The following is a 14,482-nucleotide window of genomic DNA, read 5'->3' as shown; positions in this document are numbered from 1 at the left end:
TAGTGTACTATAGTGGCAAGTCCTAAAACTCTATAGTAAATGTTTTGGAGACACCTCCTTTAATCTTCACAGCAGTTTTATGAGGTAGATATTACCCCTATTTTATAGATAGTTAACTTATTCCCTCACAGTCACATAACTTTTCAAGTGACTAAGACAGGATTCTAATCCAGACATGATTTCAAAGTCAGAGCTCTTAACCACTTAGTTTGGGGATTAAATTGTGGGAAAGATTTAAGACCATGTTGAAGAGTCTCTCCTTCTTCCATGGGTATCATGAATTAATCAACAATTTTTAAGGTGCAAAGCATTGTAGGTGATTTATGTCTTATAAAGATACCTCTTATGTCGCCATGGAGAATGGTTTAACAGGAGAGAAAATGAAAGCAAAGAGATGAGCTAGAAAAAGCTGGAAAAGAAGTTATAAAGATCTGAAGTGTAATAAAACATTCATTCAATCAACAAATATTTACTGACTGCCTCTTACATGACATCCATTGTGCTAGACAAGGGCTACAAAAGTGAAAAGTCCTGCTCCCTGTTTTCAAGAAACTTATAATCTAGAGGAGTATAAGTAGGAAATCCTTTATTATAACCATGTAAATAGCATATAATATGTGATACTGTGTGAGTACAGGGTTAGGGGGACTCAGATTGCACTTTGTAGAGAAGGTAGCACTTGAGCTGACATGATGAATGAATAGGAATTTGCAGACAAGTATGCATGCATGGCATTATATATAAGAGATGTATGGCATTCAAGAAAAGGAAACTTGTGAGAAGATGAAGGTACAGTATTTGAAACATATTGTATTTAAAAGTTATTCACTGTTTATGTGAAGTTCAAATTAACTGGACATGCCGTGTGTTATCTGGCAACACTACTGGCCACCTGTCAACTCCCCCCATATATACACAACCATATTTCCTCCTCCCTTTCTGTCTCCATAGAAGAGGTATTCCTCCCCTTCCTCAGTATTCAGGTTTCATACATGTTTTGTATCAAACCCTCTCCTGGCTCCTGAATGACTTCATGCCATCAATTATCACCTTTATCCTGATCTCTACTGTGACTCAAATTTCCCCACTTTGCCCTTGAAGCCATTTTCATTGCTAATGTTTTAGTTTAGGTCCTATTTATTCTTCACCAGGACTACTGTAGTTCAGTCCAGTCACTCAGTCGTGTCTGAATCTTTGTGACCCCATGGACTGCAGCACACCAGGCTTCCCAGCTTGCTCAAACTCATGTCCACCGAGTTGGTGTTGCCATCCAACCATCTCATCCTCTGTTGTCCCCTTCTCCTCCTGTCTTCAATCTTTCCCAAATTCAGGGTCTTTTCCAATGAGTCAGATCTTTGCATCAGGTGGCCAAAGTATTGGAGCTTCAGCATCAGTCCTTCCAAAGAATATTCAGGTCTGATCTCCTTTAGGATTGACTGGTTTGATCTCCTTGCAGTCCAAGGGACTCTCAAGAGTCTTCTCCAACACCACAGTTCAAAAGCATCAATTCTTTGGCACTCAGCTTTCTTTATGGTCCAATTTACACATCCATATGTGGCTTCTGGGAAAACCATAGCTTTGACTAGACAGACATTTGTCAGCAAAGTAATGTCTCTAATTTTTAATATGCTGTCTAGGTTGGTCATAGCTTTTCTTGTAGGGAGCAAGTTTCTTTTAATTTCATGGCTGCAGTCACCATCTGCAGTGATTTTGGAGCTCAGGAAAGTTGTCACTGTTTCTGTTGTTTCCCCATCAATTGCCATGAAGTGATGGGACCACATGCCATGATCTTAGTTTTTTGAATGTTGAGTTTTAAGTCAGCTTTTTCACTTTCCTCTTTCACTTTCAGCAAGAGGCTCTTATATTTTAAATATAGCAGTGCATGCTTGTCTGTCCCAAACTCACAATCTATGCTTCCACCACACCTTTCCCCACTGGTAACCATAAGTTCATTCTCTAAATTTGTGAGTCTGTTTCTGTTTTTGTAAATAAGTGCATTTGTATCATTTTATTAGATTCCACATATAACTGATATCATATGATATTTGTCTTTCTCTGACTTACTTCATTTAGTATGATAGTCTCCACATCCATCCATGTTGCTGCAAATTGTATTATCTCATTCTTTTCAGTGGCTGAGTCATATTCCACTGTATATACATACCACCTCTCCTATATTATCTGGACTTCCCTGATAGCTCAGTTGGTAAAGAATCCATGTGCAATGCAGGAGACCCTGGTTCAATTCCTGGGTTGGGAAGATCTGCTGGAGAAGGGGTAGGTTATTCACTCCAGTTTTCTTGGGCTTCCCTTGTGGCTCAGCTGGTAAAGAATCTGCCCTCGATGAAGCAGACCTGGGTTCGATCACTGGGTTGGTAAGATTCCCCTGGAGACGGGAAAGGCTATTTACTCCAGTATTCTGGCCTGGAGAATTCCATGGAGTCCATGAGATCGCAGAGGTGGACACAACTGAGTGACTTTTGTTCCATGGACATTTAGGTTGCTTCCATGTCCTTGCTATTTTTTTTAAATTTATTTATTTATGGTTGAAGGATAATTGCTTTACAGTATTGTGTTGATTTCTACCAAACATTAACATGAATCAGCCATAGGTATACCCATGTCCCCTCCTCCCTGAAAACATGTCCTGGCTATTGTATGCTGCAGTGAACATTGGGGCACATATGTCTTTTTGAATTATGATTTTCTCCAGATATGTACCCAGGAGTGGGATTGCTGGATCATGTAGTAGCTCTATTTTTAATTTCGTCGGGAACTGTCATACTGTTCTCCACAGTGGCTGGAACAATTTACATTACCAAACTCTGTAGAAGGATTCCCTTTTCTACACACCTTCTCCAGCATTGTTTGCAGACTCGATGGACGTGAGTCTGAGTGGACTCGATGGTCCTTCTGACTGGTGGGAGGTATTGTCTCATTGTAGTTTTGATTTGCATTTCTCTAATAATTAACAATATTGAATATATTTTCATGTGTCTTGGCCATCTGTATGTCTCGTTTGGTTAAATGTCTGTTTAGATCTTCTGTCCATCTTTTGATTAATTTTTTTTAATTGAGCTGCGTGTGTTGTTTGTAAATTTTAGCGGTTAATCACTTGTTGGTCTCTTTTTTTGCAAATATTTTCTCACATTCTATGGGTTGTCTTTTGGTTTTATTTATGGTTTCCTTTGCTTGTGTAAAAGTTTTTGAATTTAATTAGGTCTCACTTGTTTATTTTTGTTTTTATTTACATTACTCTAGGAGACAAATAAATATGCTACTGAAATTTATGTCAAAGAATACTCTCCCTATGTTCTAAGAGTTTTATAGTATCCAATCTTACATTTAGGTCTTTAATCCATTTTGAGTTTATTTTTTTGCATGGTGGCAAAGAATGTTCTAATTTCATTTTTTTTACACATAGCTGTCCTGCTTTTCCAATACCACTTATTGAAGATGCTGTCTTTTCTCCATTGTATATTCTTGACTCCTTTGTTGTAGATTAGATGACCATAGGTGTGTGGGTTTATTTCTGGACTTTCTACCCTGTTCTGTCAATGGATGTTTCTGTTCTGGTGACTGTAGCTGTATAGTATGGTCTGAAGTCAGGAAATGTGATTCTTCCAGCTCTGTTTTTCTTTCTCAAGACTGCTTTGACTATTCAGGGGGTTCTGTGTCTCCCTACAGATTTTAAGATTTTTGTTCTAGTTCTGTGAAAAATGCCATTGGTAATTTAATAGGGATTGCACTGAATCTGTAGATTGCCTTGATAGTATAGTCATTTTGACAATGTTGATTCTTCCAGTCCAAAAACATTTATATTTTTTCCATCTGTTTGTGTCATCTTCACTTTCATCAGCATCTTACAGTTTTTGGAGTACAGGTCTTTTGCCTCCTTATATGGGTTTATTCCTAGGTATTTTATCCTTTTTGTTGCAGTGGTAAGTGGGGTTGTTTTATTAATTTTTCTTTCTGATTCTTCATTGTTAGGGTATAGAAATACACAAGATTTCTGTGTATTATTTTTGTATACTGCAGCTTTGCCAAATTCATTGATGAGCTCTAGTCGTTTTCTGGTAGTATCTTTAGGATTTTCTGTGTAGTATTACGTCATCAACAAACAATGACCATTTTACTTCTTCTTTTCTAATTTAGATTACCTTCATTTTTTTCCTTCAGTAATGGCTATGGCTAGTACTTCCAAACCTAAGTTGGTTAAAAGTGGTAAGAGTGGAAATCCTTGTCTTGTTCCTGATTTTAGAGGAAATGCTTTCAGCTTTTCACAGCTGAGTATGATTTATCTGCAGTTTTGTCATATGTGGCCTTTATTATGTTGAGGGATGGTCTCTTTATGCCCACTTTCTAGAGAGGTTTTTTTAAAATCATAAATGGATGTTGAATTTTGTCAAAGGCTTTTTCTGCATCTATTGAGATGATCATATGGTGTTGCAATTTGTTGATGTGGTATATCATACTGATTGATTTGCACATATTGAAAAACCCTTGCACCCCTGGGATAAATCTAAGTTGATCATGGTGTATGATCCTTTTAATGTAGCACTTTTTATTTTTTTATACATAGTAGTTTGTACCTCTTAATTCCCACTCCATCTTGCCCTCAACTCCTTAATTTAATGTTTTAAATTATGCATATCATACTAGGCAAAGAACACAGGATAACTTTGTAAATCCTCTTCAGTTTGTAAATTGTGTTTCTCTTAAATTTTCATTAAGAAAAATGTCAGAACTGAAGAAAGCCAGTTGACCTCCTGAATACTATTATAATACTAATCTTTAACTTCCTTCTCGTTACTGTCTTCAGTTTTAAAATTACAATATTTAAAAGTGTGACACAGACCTGAAGGCAAGACATTTTAATGAATATTAATGGTTGAATTTCCAGTGAGTAGTAATTACTTTTTGGATAACTTTATCTAATTTTTTTCAATAATATGACTTATGGCCTCATTAGCACCAACATTATGAAACTAACTGTTTTTCTACACATCACTGAATTTTAATATCTTAGATGATTTAATCAAGAGAACCAGAAAATTTTAAAAGAAGAGGAGTATGATTTTATGTTTTCTAGGTTGGGAAGGGTCTGTTTTTGTCTCGTTTTTTCATCTTTCTTATTTGCCTTGAAATTGTTCCAGAAATTCTAAAATTGGAAAAATAGAGCCATACATATTGACCCTATTCACATGATGTGTTTCTTAGGTTGTATACATTATGTCATGGAAACATCTTAAAACTTTTTATTTTCATATATATATCTTATTTGGAAAGTGAGGACAGTGTAAATTATTAAAGTTCTGTTTAGGCTATATAAATTAGTCATCAAGAAAACTATGTGCACTCTATTTGAAATACGTGGTTATCCTATTTGCAAACAAAATGTGTTCCTTCCAGAGCAATTTGGCACAGCTCTGAAAGAAGCCTTTTATTTTCTCCTCATTTTCTGCCAGTTGAATAAAAACCTCAAACTAACATTGGAAACTTGTGTTAATTATGGTTCCATCCATTGTGGGATTGTGTGTGTATGTATGTGTGTATATAGTTACAAAACATACTTCAGCAAGCCTTCTTGAGCGCTTCCCAATTTGGCAACTGCTTTCATGCATTCCATAATGTTAGCAAAACCACATCCCTTGCTGCTTACTGCAGAAAGCGAGTACCCAGTAAATATTCTCTGTTCTTCAGTAAAGAGAGGAATGACTTATTTGTTGCCATAATGGTTTGTGTTGTTGCTTTGGCTATGGAATTAAAGGTGCCAACAACAGGCTGTTCTTGTCTGTAGTATAATATCCCTGTTAAGTTCTTAGAAAAGTTCTATTTGTGAGGTTATGTTACAGAATATATGGAAATAATTTTTTACACTGAATTATTAAAGTATGTTATATGCTTACCTGTATATAGGTGAGCTAACTTGCATTCTTGAATAGTTCTCTGAGATCACAGCAACCCCACCCTGAATAGGCACATTCCAAAGTATATGGACTTTGTATATGGACTTCCTATCTTAACCATTTGATTTTCCAGGCAGCATTTAGTCAGCTGAGAAGTATTTATTGAGTTTGTACAATAGGCAATGGACTTTGTTAAGCAATTACTTGAAAATAAGATGGCAGAAAGTGAAGAGTAGCTAAAAAGCCTCTTGATGAAGGTGAAAGAGGAGAGCGAAAAAGTTGGCTTAAAGCTCAACATTCAGAAAACAAAGATCATGGCATCCGGTCCCATCACTTCATGGGAAATAGATGGGGAAACAGTAGAAACAGTATCAGACTTTATTTGGGGGGGGGGCTCCAAAATCACTGCAGATGGTGACTGCAGCCATGAAATTAAAAGACTCTTACTCCTTAGAAGAAAAGTTATGACCAACCTAGATAGTATATTCAAAAGCAGAGACATTACTTTGCTGACTAAGGTCCATCTAGCCAAGGCTATGGTGTTTCCTGTGGTCATGTATGGATGTGAGAGTTGGACTGTGAAGAAGGCTGAGTGCTGAAGAATTGATGCGTTTGAACTGTGGTATTGGAGAAGACTCTTGAGAGTCCCTTGGACTGCAAGGAGATCCAACCAGTCCATTCTGAAGGAGATCAGCCCTGGGATTTCTTTGAAAGGAATGATGCTAAAGCTGAAGCTCCAGTACTTTGGCCACCTCATGAGAAGAGTTGACTCATTGGAAAAGACTCTGATGCTGGGAGGGATTGGGGGCAGGAGGAGAAGGGGGCGACCGAGGATGAGATGGCTGGATGGCATCATGGACTCGATGGACGTGAGTCTGAGTGAACTCCGGGAGATGGTGATGGACAGGGAGGCCTGGCGTGCTGCGATTCATGGGGTTGCAAAGAGTCAGACACGACTGAGTGACTGAACTGAACTGAAGATGAAAACTAAAAATAAAATCTATGACAAATCTAGACACCATATTAAAAAGCAGAGACATTACATTGTGCCAAAGTCATATAGTCAAAGCTATAGTTTTTCCACTACTCATGTAGAGATGTGAGAGTTGGACCAAAAAGAAAGCTGAGAACCGAAGAACTGATGCTTTTGAACTATGGTGTTGGAGAAGACTCTTGAGAGTGCCTTGGACAGCAAGGAGATCCAACCAGTCCATTCTAAAAGGAAATCAGTCCTGAATATTTATTGGAATGACTGATGCTGAAGCTGAAGCTCCAATACTTTGGCCACCTAATGCAAAGAGCTGACTCATTGGAAAAAACCGTGATGCTGGGAAAGATTGAAGGTGGAAGGAGAAGGGCACAACAGAGGATGACATAGTTGGATGGCATCACCGACTCGATGGACATGAGTTTGAGCAAGCACCGGGAGTTGGTGATGGGCAGGTATTTTTAAGTATGTAGTACAGTATTAACTGTATGCATATTTTTGCACAGCAGATCTCTAGAATGTTTTCACCTTGCACCACTGAAACTTTGTACCCATTTAATAGCAACTCCAATTTCCACCTCCCACAATCCCTACAACCATGATTCTTTCTGCTTCTATTAGTCTAAATGGGCATCCCTGGGGGCTCAGAAAATAAAGAATCCACTTTAGGTACTTCATATAATTAGAATTATGCAATATTCGTCTTTCTGGGACTGGCATATTTCACTTAGAATAATTTCTTCAGGGTTCATCCATATTATGGCCTATGTCAGAATTTCACTCTTTTTGAAAGTTGCATGAAAATAGTCCCTTATACAATAGTTTAAAAATCCATATTTTATCTATCCACTCATACATCAATGAACATTAACATTGTTCCACTTATGGGCATCAGTTGGACTGCAGCACACCAGGCTTCCCTGCCCATCACCAATTTCTGGGGCTTGCTCAAACTCATGTCTGTTGAGTCAGTGATGCCATCCAACCATCTCATCCTTTATCATCCCCTTCTGCCTTTAATCCTTCCTAGATTCAGAGTCTTTTCCAATGAGTCAGTTCTTCATATCAGGTGGCCAAAGTATTGGACTTTGAGCTACAGCATCAGTCCTTCCAATGAATATTCAGGACTAATTTCCTTTAGGATTCACTGGTTTGATCCCCTTGCAGTCCAAGGGACTCTCAAGAGTCTTCTCCAAAACCACAATTCAGAAACATCAATTCTTCGGTGCTCAGCTTTCTTTATGGTCCAACTCTCACACCCATACATTGCTACTGAAAAAACCATAATTTTGACTGGACAAACCTTAGTTGGCAAAGTAATGTCTCTGCTTTTTAAATGCTATCTAGGTTTATCATGGGCTTCCCTGGTGGCTCAGTCAGTAAAGTGTCTGCCTGCAATGTGGGAGACCCGGGTTTGATCCCTGGGTCAGGAAGATCCCCTGGAGAAGGAAATGGCACCCCACTCTAGCACTTTTGCCTGGAAAATTTCCATGGACTGAGGAGCCTGGTGGGCTATAGTCCATGGGGTCGCAAAGAGTCAGGATATGACAGAGCGACTTCACTTTCACTAGGTTTATCATAGATGTTCTTCCAAGGAACAAGTGTGTTTTAATTTCATGACTGGAGTTGCCATCTGCAGTGATTTTAGAGCACAAAAATAATAAAGTCTGAAAAAAAAAGAGTCTGTCGCTGTTTCCATTGTTTCCTCATCTACTTGCCATGAAATGATGGGACCAGATGCCATGATCTTCATTTTTTGAATGTTGAGTCTTAAGACAACTTTTTCACTCTCCTCTTTCACTTTCATCAAGAGGCTCTTTAGTTCTTCTTCACTTTCTTCCATCAGGGTGGTGTCATCTGCATATCTGAGGTTGATATTTCTCCCAGCAATCTTGATTCTAGCTTGTGCTTCATCCAGCCTGGCATTTTGCGTAATGTACTCTGCATATACGTTAAATAAGCTGGATGACAGTATACAGCCTTGATATAATCCTTTCCCTGTTTGGAACCAGTCTGTTGTTCCATGTCCTGTTCTAACTATTGCTTCTTGACCTACATACAGATGTCTCAGGAGACAGGTAAGGTGGTCTGATATTCCCACCTCTTTCAGAGTTTTCCAGTTTGTTGTGATCCACACAGTCAAAGGCTTTGGCATAGTCAATAAAGCAGAAGTAGACGCTTTTCTTATGATCCAGTGGGCATTGGCAATTTGATTTCTGTTTCCTCTGCCTTTTCTAAATTCAGCTTGAACATCTGGAAGTTCACAGTTCACGTACTGATGAAGCCTGTCTTGGAGAAATTGAGCATTACTTTGCTAGCCTGTGAGAAGAGTGCAATTGTGCAATAGTTTGAATGTTCTTTGGCATTGCCTTTCTTTGGGGTTGGACCCTTTCCAGTCCTGTGGCCACTGCTCAGTTGTCCAAATTTGCTGGCATGTTGAGTGCAGCACTTTTACAGCATCACCTTTTAGGATTTAAAATTGCTCAACTGGAATTCCATCACCTCCAATGGCTTTGTTTGTAGTAATCGTTCCTAAGGCCCACTTGAATTCACATTCCAGGATGCCTGTTTCTAGGTGAGTGATCACACCATTGTGGTTATCTGGATCATGAAGATCTTTTTTGGATAGTTCTTTTGTGTATTCTTGCCACCTCTTCTGCTTGTGGTAGGTCCATACCATTTCTGTCCTTTATTGAGCCCATCTTTGCATGAAATAGTCCCTTGGTATCTCTGATTTTCTTGAAGAGATCTCTACCATTTCCCATTCTGTTATTTTCTTCTATTTCTTTGCATTGATCACTGAGGAAGGCCTTGTTATCTCTCCTTGCTATTCTTTCGAACTCTGCATTCAAATGGGTATATCTTTTCTCCTTTGCCTTTCGCTTCTTTTCTTTTTGTAGCTGTTTGTAAGACCTCCTCAGACAACCATTTTGCCTTTTTCCATTTCTTTTTCTTGCAGATGGTCTTGATCACTTCCTCCTATACAGTGTCATAAATCTCCGTCCATACTTCTTCAGGCATTCTGTCTATCAGATCTAATCCCTTGAATCTGTTTGTCACTTCCGCTGCATAATCGTAAGGGATTTGATTTAGGTCTTACCTGCATAGTCTAGTGGTTTTCCCTACTTTCTTCAGTTTAAGTCTATATTTGGCAATAAGGAGTTCATGATCTGAGCCACAGTCAGCTCCTGGTCTTGTTTTTGCTGACAGTGTAGAGCTTCTCCATCTTTGACTGAAAAGAATATAATCAATCTGATTTCAGTATTCACCATCTGATGACATCCATGTATAGAGTCTTCTCTTGTATTGTTGGAAGAGAGTGTTTGCTATGACCAGTGCGTTCTCTTGGCAAAACTTTATTAGCCTTTACCCTGCTTCATTTTATACTCCAAAACCAAACTTGCTTGTTACTTCAGGTATCTCTTGACTTCTTACTTTTGCATTCCAGTCCCCTGAAAGGAAAAGGACATCTTTTTTGGGTGTTAGTTCTAGAAAGTTTTGTAGGTCTTCATAGAACCATTCAACTTCAGCTTCTTCAGCATTGGTGGTTGGGGCATAGTCTTAGATTACTGTGATGTTGAATGATTTGCCTTGGAAGTGAACCAAGGTCATTCTGTCATTTTTGAGATTGTACCCAAGTCCTGCATTATGAACTTTCTTTTGTTGACCATGAGGGCTACTCCATTTCTTCTAAGGGATTTGTGCCCAATTAGTAGGTATAATGGTCATCTGAATTAAATTCACCCATTCCAGTCCATTTTAGTTCCCTTATTCCTAAAATGTTCACTCTTGCCATCTCCTGTTTGACCACTTCCAGTTTACTGTGATTCATGGACCTAACATTCCAGGTTCCTATGTGCTATTGTTCTTACAGCATCGGACTTTACTTCCATCACCAGTCACATCCACAACTGGGTGTTGTTTTTACTTTGGCTCTGTCTCTTCATTCTTTCTGGATGAAAGCTACTGTTCATGTGGTTTTCCAGACAAGAATACTTGCCATTGATCTATATCTCTGTTTTTTGCTCATGTTAAACTGTTTGGATTATTTTAGCTTGGTAATATGTTTTAAAATCAAGAAATGTAAGGCCTTCAGCTTTGTTACTGTTCCTCAGAGTTGTTGTAGATAGTCACAGTCCTTTTTAGTTCCATATGAATTATAGAATTTTTTTTCTACCTACATAAAATTCCACTAGGATTGCTTTGAATCTGTTGGTTGGATGGTACGGACATTTTAAAAATTTTAAGCCTTCCAATCCATGAGTATGGAAAGTCCTTTCATTGTTTGTGTCTTTTTAAATTTCTATCAGTAATGTTTTGTAGTGGACTCTCTTTCCATTTATTTTTGTCCTTTTAAATTTCTTTCATCAGTGTATTTTCAGTGGATAGGTCTTTGACCTTGCTGATTAAATTTATTCCTATGTGTTTTATTCTTTTTGGATGCAATTGTTAAATGGGATTGTTTTGTTCATTTCACTGTTTTTTTGGTTTATATAGAATTGCAGCAGATATCTGTTTTTTGGTTTGTAATGTATAGAATTGCAGCAGATATCTGTGTATTGATTTTGCATCCTGCAACTCTACTGAATTCATCTATTAATTCTAACTTTTTTGGTGGAGTCTTTTTGAATTTATATATATGATAGTCATGCTGTGCTTAGTCACTCAGTCGTGTCTGACTCTTTGAAACCCCATGGACTGTAGCCCAACAGGCTCATCTGTCCATGGAAATTCTCCAGACAAGAATACAGGAGTGTTGCCATGCCCTCCTCCAGGGGATCTTCCCAACCCAGGGATCGAACCCAGGTTTCCTGCATTGCAGGCAGAGTCTTTACCATCTGAGCCACCAGGGCAGCCCTATTATCTGCAAATAGTGACAGTTTTACTTTTTCATTTCTAATTTGGATGCCTTTTATTTATTTCTATTTTTTGGCTAATTGCTGTGGCTCAGACTTTCAATTCTATGTTGATTAGAAGTGGTAGAAATGGGAGTCTTTAATTGTTTCTAATCTAGAAAAAACATCTTTCAGCTTTTCACTGTTGCTTATGAAGGTAGCTGTATATTAGTCATATATGGATTTTTATGTTGAGGTACATTCTCTCTATACTCACTTGTTTCTTTTTTTTAATCATAAGTGGATTTTAATTTTGTCAAATGCTTTTTTACATCTATTGAGATGAGCATGTGAGTTTTATGTTTCATTTTGTTAATGTAGTTTGATTGTAGATTGATTTCATACAGAAATGTTGAATCGTTCTTATAACCCTGGAATAAATCCCACCTGATCTTTGTGTATGATACTTTTAATGTGCTTTTTTTAAAAAAATAATTACAATACTGTGCTTTAGGGAAGCTGTGTCTGTTTGTACCCACTTGTGTTATAAAGGTGTAGGGAAATATCAAAAATGGTGTTCATCAGCACCTCGGTCCCAAAGTCCCAACTCATACCTGCCTCACTAGCAGTCACTTTAAGATTAGTAAATCAATCTCCTTCACACGTGGCCCATGCACTTCTCTAACTACTGCTTTTGCAGTGAGTCCCAGAAAGTGTGATACCATGCATGAGTCCTTCAAAAGGAATATATCAGATTCCGTAGCCCCCAGTTCCCTTGGATTAAGCCCCATTGAGTTTTGAAAGCCAGATTTGGGGGACCCTTATTTTTTTAGTGCAGCTATTGAGGTTTGGTATAAACCCCTTGTATCTCAGGGAGTAGCCCCAAACCATGAGATCTCTCCCTTAAGGGGGTTGCTTATTGGAGGTGAAATTTCTGATGAAACCATATGTCTACCTCTCCTACTTATCTCAGTGAGGCTTTTTTTATCCTTTGTTATGGAGGGGGCGGGGGTGCTGTGTAGCTAGTTCTTTTTCAGGGGTAATTGTTCTATAGGTAGTTGTAGATTTGGTATGTCCATGGAAGGAGGTGCCATCTTGGACTACCCCACAATTGCTAGTTTTTTTCAAGGACTTTCACATCTATTTTCATTAAAGATATTGGCCACTAATTTTATGTTCTAGTAATATCTTTATTTGATTTGGTATCAGGGTAACGCTGGCCTCATAAAATGACTTTGAAAATATTCCCTCTTCAACTTTTCTGGAAGAGTTTCAGAAGGATTTACATTAATTATTTTTTAAATGTGTGGTAGACTTCTCCAGGGAAACCATCCTAGGTTTTTTATTTCCTGGGAGGTTTTGGATTAATGATTCAGTCTCCTTGCTAGTTATAGTTATGTTAAGATGTTCTCTTTCTTTATGATTCAGTTTTGGTAGGTTGTGTATTTCTAGGAATTTTACCTGTTTCTTCTAGGTTATCCAGTTTGTTACTGGTATTAGTCTCTTGTGATCCTTTTTATTTGTCACATAGTCAGTGATGCAGAAGTAGATAATTTTTTTGAATTCCCTTGCTTTTTCTATGATCCAACTTATGTCAGCAATTTGATCTCTGGTTCCTCTGCTTTTTAAAAATTCAGTTTGTACATTTGCAAGTTCTTAGTTCACATACTATTGAAGCCTGGCTTGGAGAATTTTGAGCATTACTTTGCTAGCATGTGAGATGAGTACAATTGTGTGGTAGTTTGAACATTCTTTGGCGTTGACTTTCTTTGGGGTTGGAATGAAAACTGACCTTTTCCAGTCCTATGGATACTGCTGCCCTTTCCAAAATTGTTGGCATATTGAGTGCAGCACTTTCACAGCATCATCTTTTAGCATTTGAAATAGTTCAGCAGGAATTCCATCACCTCCACTAGCTTTGTTCACTACCTTTGCTTCCTAAGGCCCACTTGAGTGCATACTCCAGGATGTCTGGTTCTAGGTACACCATCATGATTATCTGGGTCATTAACACCTTTTTCATGTAGTTCTCTCTGTATTCTTGCCACTTCTTCTTAATCTCTTCTGCTTCTGTTAGGTCCTTGTTGATTCTGTCCTTTATTGTGCCCATCTTTGCATGAAAATATGCAATTTTCATGAAGAGATTGCTAGTCTTTCCCATTGTAATGTTTTCCTCTATTTCTTTGCATTGTTCACTTAAGATTTTTTTTATCTCTTCTTGCTATTCTCTGACTCTACATTCAGTTGGGTATATTCTTCCTTTCTTGTTTTGCTTCTCCTCTTTTCTCACCTATCTGTAAGGCCTCCTCAGATGGCCACTTTGCATTCTTCCATTACTTTTTCTTGAGGATGGTTTTGGTCACCACTATCTGTGTACCCAAATGTTATAAATCTCTGTCCATAGTTCTTCAAGGCACTCCATCCACCAGATCTAATCCCTTTAATCTATTTGTCATCTCCACTATATAAGGGATTTGATTTAGGTCATACCCGAATGTAGGCATGTAGTCATGTATGGATATGAGAACTGGACCATAAAGAAGACAGAACACCAAAGAATTGATGCTTTTGTACTGTGGTGCTAGAAAAGACCCTTGAGAGTCCCTTGGACAGCAAGGAGATCAAACCAGACAATTCTAAAGGAAATCAACCCTGGATACTCATTGGAAGGACTGATGCTGAAGCTGAAGCTCTAATACTTTGGCCAGCTGATGGAAAGAGCTGACTTATTGGAAAAGCCCCTGATGCTG

General features: G+C 38.2%; 1 protein-coding gene across 1 annotated transcript in view; it reads left to right on the top strand.

Annotated features, from left to right (window-relative positions):
* COL24A1 (collagen type XXIV alpha 1 chain) overlaps nt 1-14,482 on the top strand; it is a 396,719-nt gene that overhangs the window by 168,164 nt on the left and 214,073 nt on the right. The gene's annotated exons all lie outside the window — the stretch shown is intronic.

The sequence above is a fragment of the Capra hircus genome, chromosome 3 (genome assembly GCF_001704415.2).
Source record: "Capra hircus breed San Clemente chromosome 3, ASM170441v1, whole genome shotgun sequence".
NCBI lineage: Eukaryota > Metazoa > Chordata > Mammalia > Artiodactyla > Bovidae > Capra > Capra hircus.
Note: the sequence above shows the minus strand (reverse complement) of the source record. Positions and strands in the feature narration are given on the sequence as shown.